The following is a 10,006-nucleotide window of genomic DNA, read 5'->3' as shown; positions in this document are numbered from 1 at the left end:
AGCCTATGCAACTGTGCTATCATAAATAATAAAATGGCAACTTAATTCAAGAAATCCAATAACATAAATAACTAAAATAACAAGCTGGGGTTAGAACAGGAAGGTTGCTGTAACACAAAACTGTTTGTAGTATAATGAAACCATCTCTGTTCAACCAGAACAATTGATGTACATGAAGGCATAAGAGAAACAGCTTTTACAAACAATAAACTTTGGATAAGATAACAAAGCTACAATCTCCTGGAATGCCTGAGAAAGCTCTGCCTTCTTCAGGCAGCTGCAAAGTTGTCAGCCCATGCAAGCCTTTACCCTGCAAGCTCTGGGCAGCTCGGCTCTGTCTTTGGGGTTTGTTTGAACTCCCCTTCCAGTCCTGGCAAGCCCTGGCCCTGCATGAATGAAACACCACACAAAGAGGTGTGAACTCGAGTGCTGTTTGTTTCATGGTTAAACTAATATGTTTAGCAAGAGCTGCTGCATGGAGATGCCCTGTTCTGCTGTCCTGCTTGTTTCCTGGAAGCTGGCCACTAAATCTTAGAGCAAGATGATGTCATGAGTGTTTCCACTGCCTGTTGACACACAGAAGCTGTCTACTAGAAACATCCAATTAATATTAATCAGGTTTTTAACTTACAGGATATATTTTGGGGGCTTAAGGTTTACAAGAGTCTCATGGAAAGGCCTTTTCTTGGCAGGATCAAGGATGTCCCCAGGTGGGTCAGTGCCTTCCACCCTCTCCACTGTTGGTGAGAGCTGAGAGCAGAACCTGGGATGCTCCTGGAAAGCAGTGCCAGGGCTCAGGCTTGAGAAGGTTTACTTCATTTCCCTCTGGCTTTTAAGAATATACATATATGTGTGTGTACCTCCTTTGCAGCCACAGGGGAAGGGAGCTGTGCTGGCAGGCAGGAGCTGAAGGGTCTCGAGGAAAAGGCTGGGTGGGGCGTGTTGCTAGGAGATGGAGACTCCAGTGTCTGGCAAAGTGGCATTTTTATTTTTGGTGCAGATCACACAAAATGGTATTTGACTGTGAAGCAGGGTAGAAATCTCCTCTCCCTGCTTACATTCATCTCTGAATGATCTGTTTTGTGTAGTAGCGTTGTAGCTCATTTAAAACACAAATCAAATGTAGACTGTATGGTGTTCAGTCCAGCTGGACTGAATGCGCTCCATGTGCTTGCAATCCCCAAGAATTTTTTTCTTTTTCTATTTTCCTTTTTCCCTGCTCATTGAGAAATCCCTTGTCTGAGCAGCAGGATATATGCCTCTCTTTAGGGGAGGGCATCCTCACATGCCTCTGGTTCCTTTGTGGACGGTTGCCTCTTGTTTTTTCAGACACTGCGAGTTAGCAGTCAGGTTTTCTGGGTTTGGGCTTATTAAATACGTCCTACCAGGGCTTCTTCTCTCTTTCTTTGCTGCCTGTGCCTTGTTACACCCCTTTTTACACCCCAGTTCCAGCCACCCCCCATCCCACCCTCCTCACAGACAGGGACTGTGTGATGGCACAGGAAAAGCTGCCATGGAATACCTGGCCCTTCCCTCTCCCTGGTCTGGAGAAATGAGGTCTGAGTGCTAAAACATGGGATTTTTTTGCACCCTTTTGTGGGATGCAGGAGTCCTGGGCAGAAACACAGGTCTCTTAAAGTTCCCACAGAGGCTTTGGCTCATGCTCACATTTTGCTGGTGCTCCTCTCTGGCACCAAACTGCCTTCACTGGGTATTCCAAAGGATTGTTTTTGGAAAAGCAGCAGGATGCTGAAGGGCTGGGAGAGCACTGGCTCCAGTCACCATCATGAACCTACAGAAGGGTTTGTAGCTGAACATCTCCACTTGTGTCCAGCCTCCCACCTCAGCACCCTGCCCCTGGCACCACATTGGGGTGCTGTATTTTTCCAGTTCAAGTTGATCAAAAATAAATGCCAGGGATGCTGTGCATCTGTTAACACAAAAGCTCAACTTCTGGGGCATGCTATGCAACCCTTGTAAGCGCCCTAAATCTGTGGATTTTCGGTAGGATTTGCCTTCCCAGTCTGTTTTGGGAGGAGATAGTTAATGAGATAATGCAGCAGTGGGTAAACTGTGACACGTGAAATGGAGTTTTTTTGAATGTTGGAGAAACTGCATGCATCAGAGGCAGCTTATGCACTTTAGATTTGTAACTGAGCAATCCCATTTATATTATGTAAGTGATGTCATTTATCAAACCCCATGTAGCAGCCAAGAGCAGATGTTGAACCGTTTGCGCTACGGTGTTGGAAATTAACTTTTCTGGGGGTTATTAAAATTATTGGTTATTCAAACACAATCTTGTGAGTGTAATATCATGGAACATCAAGCAGCATTATTAAAAAACTGTAATGGGTGTGAGTCCAGAACCTATTATGGCCTCTTGTTGGTATTGGGCTAAAATCCGTGTGGCAATATGTGATGCTCTGGTGGGGACGTGAGCTGAAAACTCTGAGTGAGAGTGGGGAAGGAGGGGTGGTATTTCTTGCATTAAAAATAGAACATTTTAAGCATGCACATGATGAACACCCATTTCATGAGGAGGCTGCTGAGGAGAGGCTGCCTGCCTGTGCGAGCACTGGGTGCACAACACTCTAACCAGCAGCAGGAGAAGGACATTATTCCTGAGAGGATTACTCCTACATGAGAATGAGACTTCTGAATATAATTTTATTAAGGGCACAAATGAGTAATTGGATTCCTCAGCCCATTAGAATGTAACAGTAATGAATTCCTATTATCTTTTTATATGCCCTGTGATTAGTGTGATGGTTTGGTTGGGGGGTTATTTTTAAAGCAGATAGTTGTAGTTGGGCTCTATGATCCTAGAGATCTTTTCCAACCTTAAAAATTCTATGATTCTCTATTTTGTCCCTTTTGTGCAACCAAGCAATCAATCTTGATTATATGAAGCCCAATATGGGTGCTAGGTGAGTGATATGGAAAGGCCAGAGTGTATCTTTTTTTTATTTTCATGCAATCTTACCCTCCTTTTTTTACAAGTTGTGGGCAGCAGAGTTCCTACAGAAACTTTGTAGCCTCAGCAGCAAATCCTGGAAGACAACTTTTACATGGGTGAAGGCAAACTCAGTGACTCTGTGAGCTGCTTGTAGTAGGATTTTTTTCCAGTGGTTTGCCAAGTATGTTTTCTTTTAGGGCATAATCTATGAGATAATCCCAGCTCCACTGGGAAAGCACTTGCTGCTGAGCAGGAGTTTGAAGTTTATCCTCACCCTTCACTTTGCACCCTTGAGCATCTATTCCAAGGACAGACTGAGGAAGAGTTTAGGCTTTGGTCTGCTGCCTGTGCAGTAGATCCAGCCTTTTTTGACCTTGATATGAAATGTGTTTAAAGATCTGTGACCTTGCAGCCTCAGTCCACTTTTCCTTGCCCCGTCTGAAGCATTCTCTGTATCAAACAGGGAGGGACAGCATGTTCTCCACAGCCACAATGGCCAGGACAAGAGTAGGGCTAAAATTAAACCACACACAGATGGTATGAAATGAAGAAATACTTCAAGTGAGGCTTACTGGAGTGTCAGAATCTGTTATTTGGAAGGGGCCGTGGAGTGCAGATGTTCCTGCCTGGGGTGGAGGGATGCTGTGAGCTCAGTCCCTGCACGTCCAGTGCCTGGTTCATGTCTCAGCCAGGACCTCAGGATCTGGGTTCAGCCTCTGTGGGATGCTGGGCAAGCTGTCAAGGGTTACGTGCAGTTAAGGGTTGGAGTGCCCAAAGTGGGAGAAATGGAACTGAGCTAAAGTCAAAAAATGCCCATCCAAACCTTCCACTTGGCTGCTGCCAAGCCCTAATGTGGCTTTTATTTTATTTCTGCTATCAAGCTCCCCACCTGGGAATCTGCCAAAGCTTAGACATGTCTTATTAACCCAAACTGCTCCACTTTGAACAGGGCTGAGCTGTGAAGTCACTAATCCCAGAACAACCCATGGGGCTGATACTCCTCTGCATCTTAGGAGCATCTTCAGTGCTTTGTGGTACCTGCAGCTCAGGACAAAGCCTTACCTGGGGGAAATCAGGAGTTCTAGCTCCTATTTCCAGTTGTGTCAACATAACACCTTCAATCACCATTTTTTAAGTAAACCTAGGTATTATATTATTTTTATTTAGCCCTCAATCTGTCTATGTTTCAGCTCCCCATCCTCATAACTCATTCCTCCTCCCCTCCTGTGTCTGGGAGGGCATTTTAGGCTGGAAACTCTCAGACCTGCTCTGAAAAATGTATCTGAAAAATGTCTGTATTTATGGCAGGGCATTACCCTCGGTGGCAGGCTGTGAGTATGATGGGTTGGCTGTACCCTTGACAGATTTGTCCCCGCTGTTGTCCCCGGGCCGGGCTGGAGCACATAGTCCTGTTTGTGTGTGTGTTTTTAATAACCATGTTGTTTTAGCTGAAATGCCTCTCCTTCCCTGGCCCTGGCACTCTCAGGGAATCGCTCTCGCCCTCTCTCATCACAGTGGCAAGCTGAGAAAGGTTTCCTTTAGTCATCTGGGGGAGAGGAGGAGGATTTATGAATAGGAGAAACACATTCCTGATGCGGAATAGGCACATTCCCTCTTTCCCCCCACCACTGCCCCCTGCTCAATAAAAGCACCATTTGTGTGGCAAATAGCCAAGGGTTTTATGAATACAGCTCTTACTTTGCCCAGCTGCTAGAAACCTTTCTCAAATATGAATTAAAATAAAAAGCCTTGCTAGACACTTTTAGCGCTCATAATTCTGCTATTTTTGGTGTGTGGTGGGGAGTTCTTGCATCAGAAATCTTGGTTGGAGAGGCTTGAGTGGCTTCTTTCAAATAATATTAAATTGGAAAAAAAAATCTGGAAGATATATGACTTTAAATAATCTCCCACATTATAAGGATCATCAGGGACTCGATGTGATTATGCCCCTAGATTTGATGCTTCCCTTGCTGTTATGGCTGTGAAATTCTGTCTCTGATATTTTATGGAGGCTTCCCCTTCTTTCAGAAGTCATTGGGGTGAGTTCTTGAGGAACTGGTCCAGTTGAGATTAAGTATTTTTAATAAATCAGCTACTGGGGAAAAAAGATTGAGAGATTCCATGCATAAGAATATTTATAGGTTTTAAGGAAAACATTTTAGATTCCATCATGGGAATGAGTTTTGTAGGAGATGTGGGAAACCACAGTTGCATTAGCAAGATGGTTGATTAAAAGTCAAGTTAAAAACCCATTTCTGACAGCAGAACTTTTTCCACCTCATCCCCTGAATATACTTTTGAGAGAGCAGCCTGAATAACTTTGGATATCCACAACCAGTGACAGAGGGATCATCTTCCAGGAGGGAAGGGGCTCACACTGTGGCCACAGGCTCATCAGGACCTTCCCAAACATTTTGTGCATCTGTATTCCAGCCACGTGGCATCCAGCAAGGCAGGGGGAAAAGTCTGGACAAATACAAAATCTCACACACTCAGATTTTGAACATGAATCAAGAAAATGTGTCTGGGGAGTGGAATCTAGCTGTGTGTAGGTTGCAGTGGCATGAAGATGGAGTGGGTGTAAGTTACAGACATTCACTGAATGGTCTCTCATATATTCCTAGACCTGTGCACAGCAAGGAGAGGTGGAACTGAGAGCAAATCTTGCCTTATGAATTAGGATGACATGGCAACAGGATGGCTCAATTTATTTGCAAGTTTGTTTACAAGAGGAGTGGAGATTTCCCCCTTCTGTTGCATCAGCCTGAAACCCAACCAGATCACAGACAAATCACAGGGCCTCCTAGAGATGGAAAATCATCCAAAAGGGCCTTTGCATTGGGATGTATACTCAAAAATTCAGATTTTTGTTGACTGGTAGAAAAGCGTGTGTTCCCCTCATTGCACACCAATCCTGGCAGGATCATCTTTGAGGATGAGAGGTGCCATGTCTGCAATGGTCTTCAAAGGCTGCCACAAACCAGATTTGGGTTCCATGAGTGGCATTTCAGTGTGGCTGTGAGCTGGAGGCTCGTCCAAGGCTGCAGCAGCACTGTCTATGTGGGTCACTGAGCTCAGCAGGGCCACAGTGAGGAACGTGGGAGAGCTGTCGCACTCATTTGGAGAGGAGCCTTAATTATCCAGCAGCTCTGATGAGAAATAATTGCTAAAGGCTTTAGCACAAGTTGCCATTGTCCAAGGAGTTGTTGTCCATCGACTGCTCCGCAGGAATTTTGTGCACCCAGGCTTTTCCTGGCATTGATGGAGCCTGGAATTCCTGTGCTTCCATAGGGAGGTGAGACCCCTTCCATGGGCAGTGATGATCCCTCAGCTAAAGCAGGGGAACACTCCACAGCACAGCAACCTGACTGTGTACAAAACCCTCTAAAATGTGTGTGCAAACACCAGCTTGCAGCATTCCTAAGGGAAATTCCCCCTCAACCCGTGTCTCCTACTGCAGTGGAAAAATCACAGTGAGTTAGGGCCAAAGGGCCCAAGTGTTGTCTCCAAAAGGACTTTACTCTTATTTTATCAATCAAAAGATAAACCACAAGCCACACATATTAAAGGGTGTCTTCCCTGTTTCCCAGGCTTTGGAGTTAACCTCTCTCCGATGCTTTCTTTACTAACCCAGCAGTGTATTGGGAAAATAAACATGAATTTAACCATCCATGTTAGAAACAAACAGCCCAAAAAGCTCTTCCATGAGAAATAACAATCTTTTGTCCCTATTTTGTGTTCCTAAGCAGCAGCCTCATGATGCCCTAACTAGATGTGTGCAGCAGTAGTGCTAGATAGCCAGGGATATCATGTTTTGCTTAGGCTGTAATATGTGTTTGTGCATCAATTTAATTTTACAGTCTTGCTATGGCTGCTTTTATAAGCAGGGATATCATTTTACTTGTGTCCTATTACAAGCCTGTGCATTAGGATAATTTTCCACTTTTATTTCCAACGCCTGCTGAATGCAGTTGGCTTTTCCCACGGACTTCAGTGTATGTTGTGTCAGGAATTTACTGATTGATTGGAGAAATGCTATATGGTAATAATCCTGCAAATGTTTTCTGACCAACTCATGTGATACCAGACATCATCCTACAGTAGCATTTTTGGCCTGTTCTCGTGCCTCATGTAAATGAAAGCCATTTTCACAGCTGGCCTTCCCATCAGTTGCTCCTGCTGCCTCGAGATTAGATCTCCTAATCTGGTTTTATCATTTCTGTCAGTCAGCCATCCTGGTTTAATCCCTCCTGCTCTGCTGAGGCCATGGAATGCTTCCAGCCTGAGGATGCCCTCTGGGATGGGAGCCTTGGGGCTGGCGTGGCCGTGGGAGCCGTGCTCGCATCCTCTGCACAAGTCTTTGGAGACCTGCTCTCAGATGAGAATCTTCATTTTTCACAGCCCACTTGAGGAGAAAGCAAAATGTTTTTGCCAAGTTTGCTGGGCCGGGAGGGAAAATCTGGAAGGTGCAGATGTAGGTGGAATCTTGTGGGCTTCCCCTGAGAGCCCTACACCAGCACGTACTGCTGTGCAGGAATTACAGTGACAGAGCTTAATTAGTACAAAATGAGGTCTCCTTGAGTCACTCAGTGCCATATCTGGAGCAGGCTGGGGTGTGCAACAAGTGGGAAACAACAGATGACTTTGGGTCTCGTAATCCCGCAGATGGAAACGGAGCCCTGCTGTGCTCCCCCGCCATCTGAGTCGCACATGTTCAGCCAAGGTGCTTGGGATTTGGCTCTTATCTCTGCATGGGAGGAGTGGGAGATAAATCTGAAGGGTTTTCCAGACAAAAGGAACTTATCGAGTAATACTGAAAGCAGAGGGCGCGGAGCCAGGCTCGGATTTGGCCCTTGCTCGGACTGGGAGAAACCGTGGCCAAGGATCAGCTGGAAAACCATTTAACCCTCCTTGAGACTGAGCAGCAGCTTTGCTGAGAAAGTCTGATTTGGAATACAAGCATGAGAAAAATAAAGAGGGCAATGATTGATACAGTGATTGACAGGAAGTCTTGTAGGACAACCTGCAAACTTGGCTGCTGAAGGTGATCCCATGTGTGACTGTGGGCTCTGCTGAGGTAGGGCTGTAAAGTGCAAGAGGTTACAGTGGAAAAAAATACTGCTACTGATCCTTTTCACCTCTTCTGGTGTGCCTTTTCCTTACCCTGCCAGCATCTCAAATTCTGGTTTAGGCATTAAATTAGTTAGGGCTGGTAGAAGTAGAGGGATTAGCTGAACAAATGAAAGCATCCTACCACTGAGGGCTTTTTTATTTGTTGAATTCCTCATTGTGTGTTACATCTCAGTTGTCTCATGCTCTACATTCACTTGACCGTATTTGCTGTGAGTCTTTATTCTCAGTTTATAAAGTGCCCAGTCTGACTAGTTTCTTTGATTTTTATACTTTTTTAGCTGTCCTGCTCCTTCTGAAGGTTCTTGAATGCATCCAGAGGAGGGGAACAAAGCTGGAAGGCACATCCTAGGAGGAATGGCTAAGGATGTTGGGCTTGTCTCATTTGGAATCAACTTCCTGGGACATGGAATGGGACATGCTGAGTTCCTCTCCCTGGCATCCAGTGAGAGGACATGTGGGAATGGTTCTAAGCTACAGCAGGGGAGGTTTAGGAGGAATTGTTTCTTTACCAGGAGTGTGTGTTGAGGAATGGTGTTCACAATAATAAATGGTAAATAAATGCTGTCTGCTGCTTTTTCTCCTTTCTAAAGTGATTGCAGCTACACAGGTGGGGAATGGTAGACGGGATTTTTGGCTAATGGCTGCTTTTGCAGTTTAAAACAGGTTTGGGCTCTTGTACAGGAATTTTCTTGGGTCTCCATGTGCAGTAGGAGCAATTTTTACTCTTAAGGCAGCCTTGGTGCTTCTTGAGCCATAATGAAGAAAGCCTGTGGGTTTGTTTTTTTTTGTGGAACTCATAGCTGAAAGTCTGGATTCCTCGCTGCTTATCCTTCATCTGGAGTCCAATGCTTTCCTGTTTTTATGAAGGATGAGGCTCTGTATTATCAACACAGTTTTCAGCACAATCCAAAGCACAGCTCTATACAAACTCCTACAAAGAAAATTAACTCTACCTCAGCCAAAGCCAGCACAGAATCCAAAGAAAAAAATCCCACGAGAACCAATCTCCTGTCCTACTCCAGCTGCAAAGCAGAGGTTTTTGGTCTCCCTTCTTTGACATAAACACAGAGCAGTGTCTATTAAGACAGCTCTCCAAAACAAAACCCCCCCATCAAAACAGAAGGAATTGTGTTTGATATTTCCAAGGGCAAAAATGAGACTCACTGCTCAGTGAGAGTCATTTCAGTATTCAAGATATGCAAACCTGTGGGACATGTACTTATGATTACTTGATATTTCCCACTTATTTTTAACTGATGTATCATCTGATGTAAATCTCTTTTTTATAAAATGCAGAGTAGCTGGAAGAATAGAGCACCTCGAATCTTGATTCAGGCAGCTTTTCATCAACCTTTGGAATTCAGCAAAAAAACTAAGAAGAAATTAAGGATCTGTGTCAGAAAAATTGGAGATGTAAACAGCTGCTGGGCTGCCTTTTGCATCCTGTAGGGAGTTTGTCTGCTTTTTATAGAAGCTCTTGTCACCTAACACAGAGGGATTTTGAGCCATAGCTTGGGATCCCTCAGCACTGTTGCACAGCAGTCAGTTAACAGAAGACATTGTTCCCTGTAATGTAATGCTATTATTGTTTCAACTGTTTTGTTCGAGTTCTTTAATCTCTCCTCATGATCATCCCCTTCTGCATTTTTAATTATCAATGCTTTACATGAAGAAATGCTGAAGTGTGAAAGATTAGATAAGGAAACATCCAGCATCCAGCAGCCCTTTGCTCAGAGGGGCTGTGATCAGGACTGTTGCAGTGATTTGTTAAACCACAGCCTGTGTTTTATCAGCAGCACACACATCAAATGCACAAATAAATACAGCTCCTAACAGGAAAGAGACCCCTTTCAGCATGGTGCTTCTGCTTGCTGGCTCACGTGAAAGAACAAAAAGAGTGAGAGCTTTCTTGAG

Source organism: Pseudopodoces humilis, chromosome 10 (genome assembly GCF_049639895.1).
Source record: "Pseudopodoces humilis isolate 2021_Gansu_Grassland_sample_001 chromosome 10, ASM4963989v1, whole genome shotgun sequence".
In the NCBI taxonomy this organism is placed as follows: domain Eukaryota; kingdom Metazoa; phylum Chordata; class Aves; order Passeriformes; family Paridae; genus Pseudopodoces; species Pseudopodoces humilis.
Note: the sequence above shows the minus strand (reverse complement) of the source record.